Here is a 21,885-nt window from a genome sequence, read left to right on the forward strand (position 1 = left end):
AGATCAATATATAAAAATCAGTTATATTTATATACACTAGCCAAGAAAATAAAATTAAGGGCCAGGCGCGGTGGCTCATGCCTGTAATCCCAGAACTGTGGAAGTCCAAGGCAGGAGGATTGCCTGGGGCCAGGAGTTTCAGGCTAGCCTAGACAACATAGCAAGAACTTGTCTCTACAGAAAAGAAAAAAAAATAGCTGTGTGTGGTGGCATGCACCTGTAGTCCCAGCTACTCAGGAGGCTGAGGCAGGAGGATCACTTGAACGCAGGAGTTCAAGGCTGCAGTGAGCTATGATCACGCCACGTCACTGCACTCCAGCCTGCGTGATAGACCAAGACCCTCTCTCCCCACACAAAAAAAAAAAAAGAAAAGAAAAAAAATTAAGAAAATAATTACATTTATAATAGCATGGAAAATGACAAAATACTTAGAAATAAGTTTAACAAAAATACAAGACTTGCACTGTGAAAACTACAAAACATTTTTGAAAGAAATTTAAGTCAATGTAAAGCTATCCCATTTCCTGGACTATCCCATTCCTAACATAGCAATCCTTCTCAAATTTACTTACAGATTCAAGGTCATCATTGTCAGATCTGCCTTTATTTCTAAAAATGGGCAGGCCAATCCTAAAATTCATATGGAATTACAAGAAAACCAAAATCGCCAAAAACAATCTTAAAAAAGAAGAACAAAGTTGGAGGTCTCCTTTGGCTACACTAAGAGCAGAAAAGAAAAATCTCTAATAAGCTCCATGAGGAACATGAAAGGAGAAATTACAACTGATGCCACAGAGATACAAGACATCATCTATGAATACTACAAAAACCTTTATGCATACAAGCTGCAAAATGTGGAGGAAATGGACAAATTTTTAGAAACACACAGCCTCCCTAGGCTCAACCAGGAAGAAACAGAATTCCTGAACAGACCAATATCAAGAACTGATTTCGGCCGGGCGCGGTGGCTCACGCCTGTAATCCTAGCACTCTGGGAGGCCGAGGCGGGTGGATCGCCCAAGGTCAGGAGTTCGAGACCAGCCTGAGCAAGAGCGAGACCCCGTCTCTACTAAAAATAGAAAGAAATTATTCGGACAACTAAAAATATATGTAGAAAAATTAGCCGGGCATAGTGGCGCATGCCTGTAGTCCCAGCTACTCGGGAGGCTGAGGCAGTAGGATCGCTTAAGCCGAGGAGTCTGAGGTTGCTGTGAGCTAAGCTGATGCCACGGCACTCACTCTAGCCTGGGCAACAAAGTGAGACTCTGTCTCAAAAAAAAAAAAAAAAAAAAAAAAAAGAACTGATTTCGAAACATCAATTAAAAAACCTTCCCAAAAAGAAAAGCCCCGGACCGGATGGTTGCACACCCGAATTTTACCATACCTACAAAGAAGAACTGGTGCCTATCCTACAAACTTATTCCACAACATCGAGAAGGATGGAATCCTCCCCAACACATTTTATGAAGCCAACATATAACCCTGATACCAAAACCAGGAAAGGACTCAACAAAAAAAGAAAACTACAGACCAATATCCCTTATGAATATAGATGCAAAAATTCTCAATAAAATCCTAGCAAATCAAATCCAGGTGCTCATCAAGAAAATAATCCATCACCACCAAGTGGGCTTCATCCCAGAGATGCAGGGATGGTTCACAATACACAAATCTATAAATGTAACTTACCACATAAATAGAAGCAAAAACAAAGACCATATGATCCTCTCAATAGATACAGAAAAAGCATTAGACAAAATTCAACACCCTTTTATGATAAGAACGCTTAACAAAGTAGGCATAGACAGGGCCTACCTAAAAATGATACAAGCCATATATGACAAACCCACAGCCAACATAATACTGAATGGGGAAAAATTGAAAGCATTCCCACTTAGAACTGGAACCAGACAAGGTTGCCCACTATCTCCACTCCTATTCAACATAGTGCTGGAAGTCCTTGCAAGAACAATCAGGCAAGAGAGCAGAACTAAGGGCATCCAAATGGGGGCAGAAGAAATCAAACTCTCACTCTTTGCTGATGATATGATATTATATCTAGAAAACCCCAAGAATTCATCCAAGAGACTCCTGGAATTGATAAATGAATTCAGTAAAGTCTCAGGATACAAAATCAATATACACAAATCAGAGGCATTCATATACGCCAACAGTCAAACTGAGAACCAAATCAAAGACTCAATACTCTTCAGAATAGCAACAAAGAAAATAAAGTACCTAGGAATATATTTAACTAAGGAGGTAAAAGACCTCTACAGGGAGAACTAAGAAACACTGAGGAAGGAAATAGCAGAGTATGTAAACAGGTGGAAAACCATACTATGCTCGTGGGTTAGTAGAATCAACATTGTCAAAATGTCTATATTACCTAAAGTGATATACAGATTCAATGCAATCCCTATTAAATTACCAACATCATTTTTCACAGATATAGAAAAATAATTTTACGCTTCGTATGGAATCAGAGAAAACCCCGTTTTGCAACAGCAATTTCAGACAATAAGAACAAAATGAGAGGTATTAATTTACCAGACTTCAAACTATACTACAAGGCTATAGTCATTAAATCAGCTTGGTATTGGCACAAAAACAGGGACATCAACCAGTGGGACAGAACTGAGAACCCTGATATAAAACCATCCTCATATAGCCATCTAATCTTTGACAAAGCAGACAAAAACATACACTGGGGAAAAGAATCCTTATTCAATAAATGGTGCTGGGGAAACTGGATAGCCACATGTAGAAGACTGAAACAGGACCCACACCTTTCACCTCTCATAAAAATCAAATTCCAGTGAGTAACAGACTTAAACCTAAGGTGTGAAACTATTAGAATTCTAGAAGAAAATGTGGGAAAAACTCTTATAGATATTGCCCTAGGCAAAGAATTTATGAAGAAGACCTCAAAGACAATCACAGCAACAATAAAAATAAATAAGTGAGACCTGATCAAATTAAAAAGCTTCTGCACAGCCAAAGAAACTGTCATGAGAGCAAATAGACAATCTACAGAATGGGAAAAAATTGTCATGTGCTACACATCCGATAAAGGGCTGATAACTAGAATCTATTTAGAACTCAGGAAAGGAAAAATCAAACAACCCTATCAAAAAGTGGGCAAAGGACATGAACAGAAACATTTCAAAAGAAGACAGAACAATGGCCAACAAACATATGAAAAAATGCTCAACATCTCTAATCACCAGGGAAATGCAAATCAAAATCACAACGAGATATCACTTATCTCCAGTGAGAATGGCCTTTATCAAAAAGTCCCAAAACAATACATGTTGGCATGGATGCGGAGAGATAGGAACACTCATACACTGCTGGTGGGAATGCAAACTAGTGCAACCTCTGTGGAAAGCAATATGGAGGTACCTTAAGAGATACAAGTAGACCTACCATTTGACCCAGCAATCCCATTACTGGGCATCTACACAAAAGAAAAAAAGACATTCTTAAAAAAAAAAAAAAAAAAGATACCTGCACTCGAATGTTCATAGCAGCACAATTCACAATTGCAAAGATGTGGAAACAACCCAAGTGCCCATCAATACATGAGTGGATTAATAAAATGTGGGATATGGATACCATGGAGTACTATTCAGCCACAAGAAACAATGGTGATCTAGCACCTCTTGCATTATCCTGGATAGACCTGGAATCCATTCTACTAAGTGAAGTATCCCAAGAATGGAAAAACAAACACCACATGTACTCACCATCATATTGGTTTCACTGATCAACACCTAAGAGCACATACAAGAATAACATTAATTGGGTGTCAGGCAGATGGAGGGGGAGGGGATGGGTGTATACATTCATAATGAGTGCAATGCGCACTGTCTAGGGGATGGACATGCTTGAAGCTCTGTCTTGGCGGGGGCAGGGGGGCAAGGGAAATATACGTAACCTAAACTTTTGTACACCCATAATATGCTGAAATAAAAAAAGAGAGAGAAAAAAAGCTGGAGGACTCATCCTTGCTAATTTCAAAACCTAGTACAAGTCTCTAGGATTCAAGACTCTGGTACTGGCATAAGAATATAACATAAAGATCAATGGATTAGAATTGAGAGTCCAGAAATGAATCCATACATCAATGTTAAATGGTTTTTGACTAGGATGCTAAGACTATTCAACAGGGAAAGAACAGTCTTTTCAGGAAATGATGGTGTAACAAATGGATAGCTCCATGCAAAAGATTAATTTGGACCCCTGCTTCACACCATAGACAAAAATTAACTAAAAAAGAGTCAAAGGCCTAAATGTAAGACTTAAAACTATAAAGTTTTAGAAGAAAATGTGTAAATCTTCATCACCTGGGATTAGGCACCTGTTTCTGACCTTCAGCATAAGCAATAAAAGAAAAAATAGATAAATTGGAATTGACCAAAATTAAAAACTTTTGTATGTCAAACAAAGGTGTGTACTGCCAAGAAAGTGAAAAGACAACCCACCAAATGGGGAAAAATTTATACCAGTCTTATCTCTGATAAGGGTATAGTGTCCAGAATACAAAATGAACTCTTACAACCCAACAACAGAAAGAACAAACAGCTCAATTAAAAAATGGGGCCGGGCGCGGTGGCTCACGCCTGTAATCCTAGCACTCTGGGAGGCCGAGGCGGGTGGATCGCTCGAGGTCAGGAGTTTGAGACCAGCCTGAGCAAGAGCGAGACCCCGTCTCTACTAAAAATAGAAAGAAATTATATGGACAACTAAAATATATATATATACAAAAAATTAGCCGGGCATGGTGGCACATGTTTGTAGTCCCAGCCACTCGGGAGGCTGAGGCAGTAGGATCACTTAAGCCCAGGAGTTTGAGGTTGCTGTGAGCTAGGCTGACGCCACGGCACTCACTCTAGCCCGGGCAACAGAGTGAGACTCTGTCTCAAAAAAAAAAAAAAAAATTAAAAAATGGGCAAGGAATTTGAACAGACATTTCTCCAAAGAAAATACACAAATAGCCAATAAGCACATGAAAAGATGTTCAACACCACTAGTCAATAGGGAAATGCTAACCAATAACACAATCAGATACCACTGCCTACCCACTAGGATAGCTACAATATATTAATAATAGTAAAAAAAAGAAAACAAGCGTTGGCAAGGATATGGAAAAACTGGAACACTTACACATTGCTAGTGGGAATGTCAAATGGTGCAACATCTTTGGAAAATACTTTGGCACTGCCTCAAAAAGTTAAACATAGGCCGGGCACGGTGGCTCACGCCTGTAATCCTAGCACTCTGGGAGGCCGAGGCGGGTGGATCGCTCAAGGTCAGGAGTTCGAGACCAGTCTGAGCAAGAGCGAGACCTCGTCTCTACTAAAAATAGAAAGAAATTATATGGACAACTAAAAATATATATATAGAAAAATTAGCTGGGCATAGTGGCGCATGCCTGTAGTCCCAGCTACTCGGGAGGCTGAGGCAGGAGGATCGCTTGAGCCCAGGAGTTTGAGGTTGCTGTGAGCTAGGCTGATGCCACGGCACTCACTCCAGCCTGGGCAACAAAATGAGACTCTGTCTCAAAAAAAAAAAAAAAAAAAAAAAAAACATACAGTTAAAATATGACACTGCAGTTCTATTCCTAGGTATAAAACCAAGATAAATTACAATATATGTTCATATAAAAAAACTTGTACAGGAATGTTCATAGGGGCATTATTCATAATAGCCAAAAAGTGGAACTCAAATGTCCATCAATTATAATAGATAAACAAAATGTGACCTGTCAATGAGGTATTATCTAATAAGGAATGAAGTACTGATATATGCTACAACATGAATGAACTTTGAAAATATTATGCTGAATGAAAGAAGCCAGACACAAAAAGCCACGTATTATATGATTGCATTAACATGAAACATCAGAGTTGGCAAATCCACAGAACAGAGAGTAGACTGGCTATTGCCAGAGGCAAGGGGAGAGGAAATGGAGAATGACTGCAAAGAGTATGGGCCTCTTTCTGAGGGTGACGAAAATGTCCTGGAATTGGGCAGCAGTGAGAGTTGCCCAAGCTAGTGAATATACTAAAAACCACTGAACTTTACATTTTTAAGTGGTGAATTTTATGGTATATCTCAATACAGATAAAATGGAAATGAAAATTTTTTAAAGATGCCAGTTCTTCCCAAATTGATCCACAGACCCAACACTATCCCACTCAAATCTCAGCAGTCTTTTTTTGTAGAAATTGACAACTAGCTCCAAACTTTATGTGGAAAAACAAAGGCATTTCCAGAAAAAATAGTTTTGAGACAGACTCATCTTACCTGATTTCAAGATTTACCCTAAAACCACAGTGAACAAACACCGTGGTATTGCTGAAAGGATAGGATGTATACAAATAGAGCAATGAAAGAGAACAGAGTTCAGAAATAGATACAAGCACAAATGGTCGACTGAGGAAAGAGCAAAGATGGTCAATGCAGATCTCTTACTGCTCAAAGAAATGTATGTCCACATGGTAAAAATGAGCCCCAACCCATACCTTGCACCATATATTTTTTTTAATTGGCTCAGAACGGATCGGAGGGACAATGACATGTAAAACCTAAAACTATACAACTCCTGTGAGAAAACATTGAAGATAGTTCAGAATTCTTGGGTAGGACACAGGCTACACAAACCATCAAAGAAAAAAAAGTAACAGACTTTACTTCATCAAGATTAAGCACTTCTGGTTTTGTTTTTTTTTTAAAGACATTAAAAAAATAAAAATTAAAGCAACAGTCTGGGAGAAAATACTTAGAAAACACATATCTAATAAATGACTTGTATCCAAAGAATATAACAAGCCCTCAAAACTCAGTAATAAAAAAACAAACAGTAATAAAAAAACAAAAATTTTTTAGTGGGCAAAATATCTGAAGACACTTCACCAAAGAAGACACACAGATGGCAAATACGCATGGGAAAAAATGTTCAGCATCATTTCTCATCAGGAAAATGCAAATTAAACTACAATGAGATATCACTACACATCCACTAGAAAAGATAAAAATTTTTAAATTGACAACATTAAGTGCTGACCATTTCTCAAGCAACAGTCACTTTCTCATGCATTACTTGTGGGAATGCAAACTGCTGGTGTAACTTTGGAACATTGGTAGTTTCTTACAAAATTAAACATACACTTACCATATGATCTAGAAAAGCCCAGTCCTAGGTATTTACCTATGAAAAATGAAAACACATACCAACATAAAGATCTGTGCAAGAAAGCTTATAGCAGGTTTATTCATAATCTCTAAAACTGTAAATCTCCAAATTTCCATCAATTGGCAAATGTATAAACAAATTTGGTATTAAATATATTCATTAAGTATTACTCAACAACAATATGCATCTCAAAAGCATTATAAGTGAAGACAACAGACTCAAAAAGCTACATACTACATGATTCCATTTATATAATATTCTGAGAAAGGCAAAACTGCAGTTACAATAAATAGTGATTGCCAGAGGTCCAAGGAGAAGAAGGGTTGTGAGTGAATTTTGGGGTGCTGAAAATATTCTATATCATGATTGTGCTGATAGCTAATATCTGCATCTGTTTATCAAAACTCACAAAACTGTATCCTTAAAAAGGGTGAATTTTATACTATGTAAATTATACTTCAATAAGCTTGATGTTAAAGAAAATACTAAGGGCTGGGCACGGTGGCTCACACCTCTAATCCTAGCACTCTGGGAGGCCGAGGCAGGAGGATCACTCAAGGTCAGGAGTTCGAGACCAGTGTGAGCAAGAGCAAGACCCTGTCCCTACTAAAAATAGAAAGAAATTATCTGGCCAACTAAAAATATACATAGAAAAAATTAGCCAGGCATGGTGGCGCATGCCTGTAGTCCCAGCTACTTGGGAGGTTGAGGCAGTAGGATCGCTTAAACCCAGCAGTTTGAGGTTGCTGTGAGCTAGGCTGACGCCATGGCACTCTAGCCCGGGCAATAGAGCGAGACTTTGTCTTAAAAAAAAAAAAAAAAAATACTAAGAATAATACCAAGCAGGATAAACATTAAGAAATCTATACCTGGATACATCATGGTAAAATTATAAAACATCAAAGATATAGAGAAGATCTTAAAAGTAACTGGAGTTAAAAAAAAAAAAATCCTTGAAATGAGTGTTATTTACACTGAAAGCTGAAGCCAAAGACAATAGAATAAAAAACAATCTCTCACCCAGAACTTTAATCTAGAGGAGTAGTAGCTATTGTTAGTTTCTCTGTTACAAGTTTTCACCTCTCTACTAAACTCCACAGTAGGATATGTTGGCAATTACTAGTTAGGTGTTTATGTTGCTGGGAGAAGATACAAGATGTCATGCGAAATTTAAAACCTATGCACATTTTCAAGCTGTATTAAAAGTAAATACTTTTTAAATGCTGCTGAAAACCTGAGATAATTTCTGGTCATAAATAGAAATACTGGCAGATTTTGGTAGACTGGCAGACCAAACTTAAACAACCACAGAGAAAAAAATGAGTCACTGAGAAATTTATCACCAAAATCAAGGATTGCAGTGGCAAAGACATAACATAGTGAGTCAACACATTAGATTTCCAGATTACAATTTAAAAGTTTTCTTGGGTTTTCAGCATTAATCTTTTACTGTGTACTTGAACTATTCTAGTGACATACTTGCATTATGATAATATTGTATATACCTTTAAAGGACACACCACTAATCCTGAACTTGTAAACAAAGCTTTTTCTAAAGAAAGCATGTCACATGTCAATATTTTTTCATTAAAGTTTAATTTTGGAAAGTAATATCTTAGGTAAAACAATTTCAGAATAACTTAATAAGTAAAATACTTTTTGAACATTAAAAATAAAATACAGAATAAAATGAAAATGAAGAAGGTTTCAGTTAAAAATAGTTTTTTTACCAACACTCTCACCATGATGCATTTTAGAAGCAGCAGCATCTGCAGTACAAGTGGTAGAAGAGCAACAAACACGCTGAGATGTGAGCAAATCTAAACAGGTGCCAAGTGCGTAAAATGATAAATAAGGCTGCACGGCATTAAAAAATACAACAATAGAGAATGAAAATGGCATTTGAGTCAGGAAAGAATAATCAGAGATGAAATACTGTAAGATTCTTGTATTCCTTGGAATGTGTATAGAGATGCTGGTTAACTTTGAACATTGGTAAATTAAGTATACACAAACACAAAAATAAGAGAAACCAAAATTATATAGTGAAAGAGAAAACTAAATGAGTAAAAAAATCGCATTTGTCTATCAAAAAAATGGGAAGAAAAGAGAAAAAATAACAAAGTTGAACTAAATAGAAAGTCCAGGATGAAGAGAGGTTGATTAATGGGTACAAATAAACACTTAGAAAAAAAAAGAGTGAACCCTAATGTAAACCATGGACTTTGGGTGATAACCACGTTGTCAGTGCAGGCTCATCGCCCGTGGCAAATGAAACACCCTGGTGAGGGACACTGACAATGGGGAACCACCCGTGCCCGGGGGCGGAGGAGGACATATAGTAATTCTCTGCACCTTTCTCTCAATTTTGTTGTAAACCTAAAACTAAAACTCTAAAAAAAAACAAAATCCTAAATAAATAAATAGAAAACCTAAAACAAGATTGTAGAAAGGAGTCCAAATTATAAGTAATTAAAATAAATGAAAGTAAACTAAATATTCCGGTCTTTTAAAGGCAAAGATCGTCGGGGCGGTGGGGGGGGGGGGGGGACACAAAAATCCATTAGATATTATTTTAAAAGATTCATCTAAAACATTCAGACCCAGAAATATTGAAAGGAGTGGGAAGAAAAATATATACTGGGCAAATACATCAGACAAAATTTGCTTTAAGGCAAAAAGGATTAGATAGACTATACTGCATAAAGATAAAAAGATTCAATTTATTAGTAAGACACTGCAACAATTTTAAACTTGCATACCTAAAAACAAAGTTTCAACATTTTATATAAAGCAGAAATAAACAGAAATATAAGAAAATAGACAAACCAACAATCACACTGGCAGACTTGAACACAGCTGTCACAGTGATTGATATGTCAGTTAAAGAAAAGCATCTATGAGGACAGAAAAAACTTTAACAAGATTATCAAGCTTCACTAAATGGCCACAGATAGAATACTTACACTCCAAACTGCAGAATATATTATACTCACAAATACACAGAACATTTATGATACTTGACCACACATGCATTATCCTGAACAAAAAGTTTGTAGTCCAAAGACCACTAACACAGAGATCACCTTGTCCACAAGGCAGTGAACTTAGAAACTAAAATATTTTAAAATATTTTATATTCAAATATAAATTTTTATTTTTTGCATAATATATTTTTAAGCTCTGTGTATTTGGAATTGAGAAATACTTCTAAATAACTCATAACCCAAAAAAGAAATCATAGTAGAAACAAGATAACATTTATAAGTTAAGGACAATAAAAGCAATATATATGTAAATCTGTGCACTGCAACAAGCTGCACTTAGAAATGTATAACTTTAAATGCTTATTTATATTAAAGAAGCTGAATATCAATGAACAAATTATCCAATAGAAATTTGAAAAAGAACAGAAACATGAACCCAAAAAGCAAAAGGAAGAAAATAAGAAGAGAAATTAATGAAATAGAGAAATAAACATCCCATAGAAAAAAAATCAACATATTAAAATAAGTAAACTAATAAAAAATTAAACTCTACAAGCACTGGAATAAAACATGAGTGATTTTGTCTTTAATCCGGGTGTAGGAAAAGGCTTCGTAACTATAAATTACAAATCTACTAAAAGAAAAGAACAGATAGATAAACTTGACTTTGTAAGAATTAAAAATCTTTGGCATAGCAAAAAATGCCAGGAGAAAACATAAAAGACAAATACTAAATGGAAGAAAATATTTGCAACATACATCACAGGAAAAAGAAATAATAAATCTAATGTACTAAGAAATAATATCAATAAATAGATAAATGAATCTTTTTTAAATGTGGGGGAGAGATCAAAAACCCTAAAGAAAAATATGCAAAAGACATGAAATGAGATATAAAAATGTCCTTAAACATATAAAAAGATGTTCTGCTTCATTCATAGAAAGAGAAATGCAAATTAAAACCACACTGAGCTACACTGCTCAGCCATCACTTTGGCAAAAGGCTGAAGAACAGACCCTGGGGGCAGCCGTGGGGAGAGTGGCACCCCAACACCCCTCGGGTGGGCTGGACCAGGCAGCCCCCAGACAGGGATTGGGGGAATACGTCTGCCCACAGTGTTGTGGGGTAAATGTGCAAATGTTTGACAAATGGCTCTTGGGGGTGAGAGGGAAGATCTGGTCTGTAGTTTCGCCAGTTTCCTTCCACGCACAAACCCTCCCACCACAGGCAATTTCAAACTACCAACATGACCTCACTGAACACAGAGCTGGGAAGAGATGTGCAGAAGTGGTTTCAGGAGCTGTGAGAGACAACCTTAGAACATCACTGTCACATGCAAGGCGTGGGGACCACGGGAAGAGACGGGATGTTGTGGGATTGATTTATTACTCAAACACATATATGTATGTGTGCACATTTATACATGTGCATGCATGCATGTTTATACATGTTATTTCCCAGCTCTGATCACTGATGGAGTTAGAAGCAAAGACACACCAACAGCACACCCAGTACCCAGATCTTGGTTGTTAATATCATTTCCACACTACAAGAACCAGGGCCCTTCAAAGAAATGGATGATTCCAGGGCTGGGTACGTGAGGCACCAGAGACAAGCCTGAAATATTATACAAAAAAGTAAGGAGATATTTTTTTAAAACGGGGGGAGAGGGTAGCCGGGAAAGGAAGGCAGGTGTCCACAGAGGCCCAGAGCCAGCCAGGAGGGCTCCCATGGACCAAATCTAGGCCCACATGTGAGCACTGGATCATCGAGGACAGTGGGGAATGATACCCCAGGACTGACGAATCGAAACAGGCATCCATGAACTGGAACCGATGATAAACAGATACACAGGGAGGAGGGGAGGCCTGCTCACAGCAGCTCACCACGGCCAGCGGGCTCGTGGACAGAGCCTTGGAGTTGCACAAGCACCACCCGTAACCATGGACATGTTTTTTGATGGTCATTTATACTTCCTATATTACCTTTTGTAAATATAAGCAGATATATTTATGTTTTCTAAGTTTCCATTTTTTCTTACATAAAATATTTAATATTGCTATATATGTTCTTTTTTTACTATTTTGATTATAAAATATATATGACACAAAACTTGCTATTTAACTGATTTTAAGTATACAATTCAGTGGCATTGAACATACGCGCCATGTCACGCAGCCGTCCACATGCCTCTCGCGTGCATCGCGCTTTTCACTCAGCAGTGCCCCCTGCCGTCGCTCCACACCAGGGCCTGGTGATTGTGCTCACTCCTTTGCTCTCTCCGCTACCTGGCGCTGTGTCACTGCTTGGATTTCATGACGGTGGGATCTGAAGCAGTTTACAACATTTTGCAATTGCGGTGCTTCCAGAAAGTCTTAGACGTGGAGCAGCCGGGTTCAACGGCGGTGCCTGCGTAGTTCCACTGGCTACTTCCCAATCCTGTCCCGGGGGCTGCCCTGGTCCACACCCACCCAAGGGATGTTGGGGTGCCCCTCTCCCCACAGCTGCCCCCCAGGGTCTGTTCTTCAGCATTTTGCCAAAGTGATGGCTGAGCACTGTAGCTCAGCACGTTTTTAATTTGCATTTCTCTTCCTATGAAAAAGAGTTACTAGAGAAAAACTTTGAAAGTTGAAGGGTCCTGGAGAGAGAGCACGGATGCTGGTCTCTGAGGAGTCAGGAGGGTGGATTTGGGGCCGGGAGAGGCTGCTGCTCCCGAGCACTGTGGATGTGCGCGCAGCACCACTGTCTGCTCACAAGACTCGGCCCCCAGCCACATCCCCAACGATGCCTTGTACAGCATTTTGTTCCTCCAACACCAGGTCCAGTCCAGGGCCAGGAGTTGTGCTCAGCTATCATGTGTCTGTGGTCTCCCTCAGTCTGGAACGTTCCCACAGCCTTTCTGTCACTTCCAGGACACTGGCATTTTGAAGAATACAGTCTCTCTTAAAAAACAGAAGTGTCCCCCTTTGGGTTGTCTGGTGGCTCCTCCTGATGAGGTTCCAGCTGTGCACTCTGGGCGCCTGCCGCATGGGGTGGCGCCCGGTCAGGGCCTCACCGCTGCTCTGGGCCTGGCGTTGTTTGCTCAGTCGGCCGTCTCCCTCCTCCCGGCTCTGGTTCCACTTTTCCCCTTGCAGCTGATAAGCTGTCCGTGGGGAGAGCCCCAAGATGGCGCCACACCCTGCTCCTCACATTTCCCCTGGGTTTCGTGCCCATCGATGATTTTTGCCTAGACCCGTCCAGCATCCATGCTCTCTCTCCAGGTCTCTTCAATTTTCAAAGTTTTTGTCTATTAACTCCTTTTCAGGTTTTAAACATATTCAAGTAGCTCCAACAACAACTTAAAAAATCCAACAACAAAAAAACCCCTCTCTTCTAGATCCAGTTTTCAGAGTCAAACATTGTAAACAGCCATCTCCACTCCCTCACTGCCCCCGCCCCCCGTCCCCCGTCCCCCAGCTCAATTCCCATGGCTCCATCTGGACCTTCTCTAAGTCGCTAACTACCTCCCACCCCTCCCGGTGCCAAAGCCAGTGGATATCTCTTGGTCCTCCTCGTATACTGTCCTGTTCTCCGCTTCACAACGGTGCACTAGCCCTGCGCCCTCATGACCTACTGGGACAGTGCAACATGGCTCATCTTTATGGAAGGTGACTTGGCCATGAGCACCTGGAACCTGAACTTCTTACAATTTAATAGGAATGAAGTGAGGGGCTTGAGAGAAGGTTCTGGAACAGGGGAGCTATGGGCTTGAATCTCTGCTCCAGTGTTGACTTGTCTTTGGTTTAGTTTCTTCATTGATAAAAGTGGATAATCAAAGACCCTGGAGAAGTGTGGGGACTGAGTGAGGCACTTTTGCCTGGAACACAGAAACCAGCCCTCCTGTGGCCACACGCCTATTCCTGGGAAGACACTGGGGGCCCTGCCCCCCCTGCAGACACCTGGACAGCCTGCACCTCCCACCCCCACCCCTCCCCTGGGCCCAGGCAGGAGATCCAGCCTCACTGGTGGAGAAGCAGCACCGGGGAGGGGATGACCTTGGCTGGGTGGTGACCCGGGAGAGGAGCCGGGAACAGAATGCAGTCTCCAGACCGGGTTTCCCAGGCTAGTGCCTGACTCTACCAGCCCAGCCAGGCTCCTATCAGAAAGTTCTCTTCCCATGACTTCCATTCATATGCTGCCAAGGCAACCCAAGGGGATGAGGAGGACAGCACACTGCTCTGCTCCTGTAACAGCCGCCCTCCAGCCGCAGACCCAGGCTCTGCAGAGAAGGTTCTGGGCAGCAGTGTTCCCAGGGTCTCGTCGCCAGCTTGTTGTGAAGCAGGAAGATGGGAGGCTGGTGGGTGGGATGAAACGCATTCCCTCAGTGACAGGCTGAACAGGCTGTAAGGTCACAGTCCCACGTACCCACAGGCGTGAAACAAGCCAGAGCACTTGGGACAAAGCGCCAACGTGCATCCACGCTGAAAGTGTCGGTCTGGCTCAGGTCTCTGGGGTGTGTCACATCCGAGGACAGGGAAGACTCCATGGCACAATTTGCACACAAGCTATGGAGGCAAAGAGCTGAGCGCTAAACAGAATGAAGTAAACCACTAAGAGTCACTGGGGCTTTGGAGGGAAAAACGGGAGGCCTGAGGCGAGCAGAAGATGGGCTGAAGTGATGCTTGCCAGGTCAGAGACAGCTGGGGGGCACAGCCCAACGCCTGCAGTCACACCCAGCCCGGGGTGCAGGCAGCAACAGCACGCAGGCTGTGTCCGTGATGAATGGATGGCGCACTTGTGAATAAAGCATGTGCGCACAGAGGAAACTGTTCTCCACCCCGCCGCCATCCCCGGCCAGCGCAGGCCAGCACCGATGACTGTCCAGATCCATCACAGTCTCCGCACGCAGGCTGCCAGACAGCCTGGCAACACAGCAGCAGCGGAGGGATGAGTCATCATGAAAAATGATCATCCCCTCACGCCAGGCTGCAATCTGATCTACACCTCCGGGAGGACAGCTCTCTCCAAATCTCTGGCACAGGGGAAAAAAGGCCCAGAAAGGGCACTGCCCACCAAGACAGAGAAAACCAAGAGGAGGAAGGGGGTAAAGATCCGGCACCTGAGGCCTTCCTTGGGCCCCACGGGCAGTTGCTGGTCCTCCCTTGAGAGGTGTGCTGTGCCCGTTTCAAAACGAGATCCTGAGATCTGGGGAGGCTGCAGAGCTGGGCCGGCACCAGGCAGATGGCAGCCTCAGTGGCCACCGTGCTTTGCCACTGCTCTTTGAGAGCGTGTGAAGATGCCCTTCCCCCAGCAAGCTGAGCCCTCCACCCACATGGGCCCTCCTGCCTCTGGGGCTGCGCTCCCACGGGAAGGAAGCCCACCCGTCCCTGCAGGCCCTCGCTCTTGGCTAGGAAGGGGCAGCGCCTACCTGTGTCACCACAGCAGCACCCACAGACACTGGCCGGATGCTGCAGAGATTCCAGGAGGCTCGGCTGGCCCAGGACTTGATCCCGCGGCCTGAAGCTGCCTCCTAGAGCAAATGCCTGCTGGGTTTCAATGTCCTGACACAACACCATGCCAGCACCACATCTGTCTTTCAAACAACGCCAATGCTCCTGTGAGTTCCTCTCACTCTGATGTGTGGGAGACCCTAGGTCCCCCCTCGGTTCTCTCCTAATCACTCTTCAGTGCCTCCTAGGCCCTCACCCTCGCCTACGGCAGACAGACAGCTCTTCCCCGAATCCCTTCTCCCTCCTCCACAACCACAGGGCTCTGGCTGAGCAGGGGCTGCCCTGCCAAGAATGCACTGCCCAGCCTCCTCTGCACAGAGTGTCACCATGGCCCTCAGTTGTATACAGCCGGTCCTGCAGCCCATGATACAAGCTGATAAAACTGGGGCTTCAAATTCTTAAACCGAAGCTGCCCTCTGTTGCACTCTCCTTCTCTTCCCACAGGCTGGAGAACACATGAGAGACACCTGCGTTCCTTACAGCAATCAACAGACAGAAGCCACATACTGAGACTGGCAGGCCACCCAAAGCTCAGCCTTCCCACCCCAGCACTGTGACTCCAAGAGAAACAAACTTGACTTTATCAGAGCCGGTGGGTCAGGAGCTCTGTTTCAGCAGCTTAACCGGCCCCTGCCGCGGCCCATGGACTCGATTGTTGCTCTCTGCAAACCACCCTCAGTGCCAAGCTGGGAGTCCAAAAGCCCCAGGGGTGCTTCTCCCTCGGGTCTAACACAGAAGTTCATCTGCTCCCCGAAAACTCCAGACTATCTTCCTTACCTGTGATGGCTCCACCTCCCTGGGGCCATGCAGCACATAGACTCCCTCTGGCCACCTTCCCTCTGGTCAGCCCATACCCCGTGGTCCCATGATGGTCTGGGACTCACTCCTCTCCAGTGCCCATGCCCCACGGCCACCTGCCCCAGCCACACTCTTGCCACAGCTCCCTCTAAGACAACCGCAACCCCAAAGGACTCCCAGCCTCTCTCTGATCTGTGCAGGCCAAACCTGATGCTTTAAAGGTAGAAATGTAACAACAAAAGATAGTCCTCCCAGATGCAGAAAAAAAACACCTAAAAATGTTTAATCTTTTGAATTAAGGAATAAAGACCTGACTGACAAGAAGTCAGTACATATCAAAGCCAGGGGAAGCTAACTCTAACACTAACCCCAACCTTCACAGGAACTCTGACACTTACAGTAACCCCAACCCTAACGCGAACCTCAACTCCAGCCCTATCTGTATTGTTAACCCTTATTCTAATGCCAGTAAAGTACGGGGAGCATATTACAACTGCAAGAGCATTAAAAAGTATCAGTAAGACCTAACAGGATTTATTCTAAGAATCAACACTTGGAATTTCATCATAGAATTCAAACATTAAGAGATGAAAGGAGAAAATCATGTGACCATCTTAATAGCAGCCATGAACACATTTAACAAAAGGCAACTTTCACTTTCAATTTTAAAAAACAAACAACTTAATTAACAGCAGCATAAGAAAGCTTCTGTAGATTAACGAAGAATATTTACCTGACAGCTATACCAAGCATACTTCACGGTGAATGCTTTTGGGTCAAAGAAGGAACATGCCAAATTTCAAACTGAAACCCCTCTTGGAAATAAAAGCATTTTAACATATGCCCCTCTCCAAATATTAGAAATTGATAGTTTTTCTATATTCGGTTAAGTATTTGATAAATGCAATAGAAAAAAATCCAATTACAATAATCAAATAACACTAATTAGTTAGAAAAGAGTTCAAAAGAGAAACCCTACAGCAAGAAAGCTATAAATGTAACTGAAGGCTAATAAGAGAATACATGGAAAAACATTATCTTTCTATATCAGAAACTAAATGCTGTTAAAATATTAGCTGTTTTCCAGATTCAAGTAGACCTACCATTCGATCCAGCAATCCCATTATTGGGCATCTACCCAGAAGAACAAAAGTCATTCTATAAAAAAGACACTTGCACCTGAATGTTTATAGCAGCACAATTCACAATTGCAAAGATGTGGAAACAACCCAAATGCCCATCGATTCATGAATGGATTAGCAAAATGTGGTATATGTATACCATGGAATATTACTCAGCTATTAGAAATAATGGCGATATGGCATCTCTTTGGTTCTCCTCTCTGGAGAGAGTTGGAACCCATTCTATTAAGTGAAGTATCCCAAGAATGGAAAAATAAGCACCACATGTACTCACCAGCAAACTGGTTTTCCTGAGTGCACATTTGGGAATAACACCAATTGGGTATCGGACAGAGGTGGGGGCTGGGTGGAAGGGATGGGTGTATACCTACCTACTTGATGAGTGCGATGCGCACTGCCTGGGGAATGGACACACTTGAAGTTCTGACTAGGGGGGATGGGGTGGGGGGAGGGGAGGGGTGCACACCTACATGATGAGTGCAATGTGCACTGTCTAGGGAATGGACACAATTGAAGCTCAGACTCGGGGGGATGGGGAGGCATGGGCAATGTATATAGCCTGATCTTTTGTACCCCCATAATGAGCTGAAAAACAAACAAAAAATTAAAAAAAAAAAGAACATACATTACTCACCAGTAAATACTTTGTGGTTAGAGTCTCAATGCAATGTCACAGACTTACTTTATTCTGTGACACAATTAAAAAATTTCCTTAAGGGAGTAGGTCAAACTAGTAAGGAAATAGTTAATTCTTTGAAGCAAGTAGGCAGAATTCTTATCATATTTTTATAGTTGTATAAAAATAAAGCATGGCTGATGATTGTTTTATGCTGCCTCTACTGATTAACAATTCTTATTTTTTAAAGAAAACTTTACTTAACATCAACTTGGAAAACACATATAACTATGTATGTAGAAGTTCCAGAAAGACAAGTACACCAATATTAAAGCAAAAAAAAAATTGAAAAACAGTTTGTAGGTAGATACAGATATAATAAATAAAAATATTTTTATATTTTATAAAAATTTATTGAAATGTAATGAATCAATTTCACTGTTTAGTTTTAATCACTATCCTTTTGTCTTTTCCAACCATTTTAATATTTTTATACTAAAAGTGTATTATGTGAGTGTGTGGGCGTGAAAGTGTGTACAATTTATAAATATTTGAGAATAGTGTACAACTTTTTGACGCACATTTTGAATGTGAGTATGTAATGAAGTGTACCTAAATATTTCTAAGGTTTATGGATAACACTAGTTAATATTTTTAACATGGCAAGTCTAATTTATAAAATTGTTACAATCTTTAATCTCACAACTAAAATCCTTGTTAATTTTTGTAAGGAATATTAAATATTTTCTTATTTACAAATACCAATAACAACAAAAGGAAAAGTGTATATCCTCTACTCTTACCAATTACAGAGGAAAACATTTTAAAAAATCCCTTTGAATATTGGGCATTCAGGAATACGCTATCCTCTCCTTACTGCTATCTTTCATTTCTATTTAATCTTTGTTTTATTTGTAACTCCTCCTTACTGCTTGTACTAGGAAGTTTTCAATAAATATCTGTCATGCCTTACACCAAAAAAAAAAAAAAAAAAAAATTAGCTGTTTTCAATTTAAATTATAGATTTGATCCATTTGGAACAAAATCTCAGTATGATTAACTTTTTAACTTAAAAATCGTTCTAAAGTTCATCTAGAAAGTGAGTAGCCAAGAATAGCCAGAATATTTTTTTTAAATAATGGGGTTCTTTATCAGATATGTAAATATAGCATGAAACTAAAATAATTAAAACAGTTGTATCAGCACAGGAACACATTAGAAAATTTGGAAGCAGACAGTAAAATATACAATGTTTTCACATCTGATACACATATAAGCAAAAGTCACAGCACAAATCATTAGGAAAATGAAGTTTGTAATAAATAGTATTTTTAATACTTATAAGAAAAAATAACTTATATCTTCACCCCTAATGACATACATCTAATTAAATCCCTAGTGAATTATACAAGCAAATGCAAAAAATAAAATACAAAGGAAAATACAAGTGACTACCCACATTTCAGGATGGGAAAGGCCTTTCTAAACACAGACACAATAGAAGATGACATCACAAAGGAAAATACTGACGTAACTGCCCCAAATGCTACAGATCAGATGAAAAGGCTACGACTCCACTGGAGAAAATACCTGCCCCGGATATAAAAGCGTGGTATCTTCAACAAAGCAAGAGTGTTTACAGGGAAGGAAGGGGGTCACACTATCGTTGAGAGGCTAAATCTGGGTGCACGTTAAGTTCTTTCCACATTTCAGGCTGTGTTCAGGCTGCAACGGCACAGGCCCTCGGGCATAAACTACCAATCCTGAGATCCGTCTGGCGATGACATCTTTGCCTCTTTTACGTCCACCTCCTCTGACCCAGAGATTCCGTGTGGTGAACACCGCCCAGCGGAGGCGGCGGCTGCAGGGGGTTTATGCACCAGGGTGCTCACCTCACTGCTATAAATACTAGTGCCAAATCTAGGGGCAAGTAAGCAAAAAGGGCATACTCCAATAAACGATATTTACACCCATGAAATGGAAACTATGCAACCTTCTAAAAAGTGTTTTCCAACTAGGCAAGGCGGAACATTTTGCAGAATACCATGCAAGGCAGGAAAGTGTGTCCACTTCGGTCCCTGAGACAGACAGTCTGGGATGAAGTCCCCACAGTCCCTGGCACTGGGCAAGAACGGGGAGCCCAGGGGTCCAGCCCCTGGGGGAGGAAGACGATCCTCGCAGTTGGCAGTCAGCGGCCAGGCGCCCTGGTGCGGGTGGAGAGCACAGAGCCCGCTGGTGAGGACCAGGCAGCAACTGTGATGGAGGGAGGGAGCCTGAGGGCTCGAGCTTCAGGATTTTTTAATAAAACAATATTTTCTATATAACCTGTCAATTTTTACTTTTAATGCAATTATAAATGTACAGTTTTAGAAATCAAATAATTCTACAAAGCCTATAATGAAAAACAGTGGCCCCCTGCCCCCTGTCCCCTCCCCTTGCCTCCATGCCAGACAAATCTTTCCCTCAGCACTTTTATCCACTTTTGCTATTTATCTCCAATTTCTAACTGCCAAGTTTGTATTGCTACTTTTGTTTTTACAATTTTGTGTATCATCTGTTAACTTCCTACTATAAAAGGTGAAAATTAGCTCTCCTAAGCCCCCCGCCCACTTAGGGTGGCCACATGACTGTCATTCCCACCTGATGCTGCAATGTTTGTATTTTCTGCAGGGACTAGGCCCCACTCTGTGCTCTATATACTTATGTTTAATTTCTCTCCAAACTCTCACCTGCTGACTCACTCACACCAGAAACATCCCCTGACCTCCCCTCGGAGCCGCTCCCCGGGGCCACCATCCTCCAGCTGCCTCACCACACCAGCCCATGGCCACTCCCAGGTTTCCAGTGTTCTGGGGGCCAAATGGGGAGGGGCTGGGCCAAGCCATCCTGTATCCTACTTTCAGTTCAGGACAGCCCCCTGCTGGGGGGGTGGGCTCCCAGGTCACCCTCCAGGGGAGGCACTTGCAGTCTTCAGCCAGGGTGGGAAGGGGCTAGGAGGCTGACTGCTGCTCAAACAGGCTTTGCACCCTTCTTCTGTCCCGGTCCTGTCCTCAGAGGTACATGGTAAGGCCATTCCCAAGATTTCAGAGGATACTCACTTCCCAGAGCCCTCAACACACACATACAACAGGGATACACACACCACACACTCAAATGTACATCTGCACATACACACCTGTGCACACACACAACACACATATACATGCACACACGTACATCATACACCAGCATACACATGCACACAATATGCATGCACACGTTTATATGCAAACATATGTATATATACAGAACACATGCACACATCCACCCTACCCACACGTACACGCACCCACATGCATGCACCACACACGTGCACCTCTCTGCTTTTCATTTTTCTGTTTGTCCGTCTGCTTTCCAACTTCTAAAGTTCTGTGGTGTACTCTTTCCATTTCTTGGTGGCATCTACCTTTTAACTAAATCTCATTTGTCGTTTCAGTAGTGTTTAAGAGAAAGTAGAGGTCACTATGAATTCAATTTGCCATTCTGGCTGGAAATCAAGAGTCAAGGGAAGAATTTTATTTATTTATTTTTTCCTTAAGATGGGAGCTCAGATGCTGACAGAAGGATATTCCAGTGAGGAGGGCACAGGGCACACGTGGCCCAGAGGGCTGC

The 21,885-nt window shown here is 41.6% G+C and overlaps 1 protein-coding gene across 1 annotated transcript in view; it reads right to left on the minus strand.

The window, feature by feature from the left end:
- PCBP3 (poly(rC) binding protein 3) overlaps positions 1-21,885 on the minus strand; it is a 236,683-nt gene that overhangs the window by 147,590 nt on the left and 67,208 nt on the right. The window contains exon 3 of the mRNA XM_069472199.1: positions 7,181-7,216. The gene's annotated coding sequence lies outside the window, so the exon portion shown is untranslated. The remainder of the gene's footprint in view (positions 1-7,180; positions 7,217-21,885) is intronic.

This window comes from Eulemur rufifrons, chromosome 7 (assembly GCF_041146395.1).
Source record: "Eulemur rufifrons isolate Redbay chromosome 7, OSU_ERuf_1, whole genome shotgun sequence".
NCBI classification, from domain to species: Eukaryota; Metazoa; Chordata; class Mammalia; order Primates; family Lemuridae; genus Eulemur; species Eulemur rufifrons.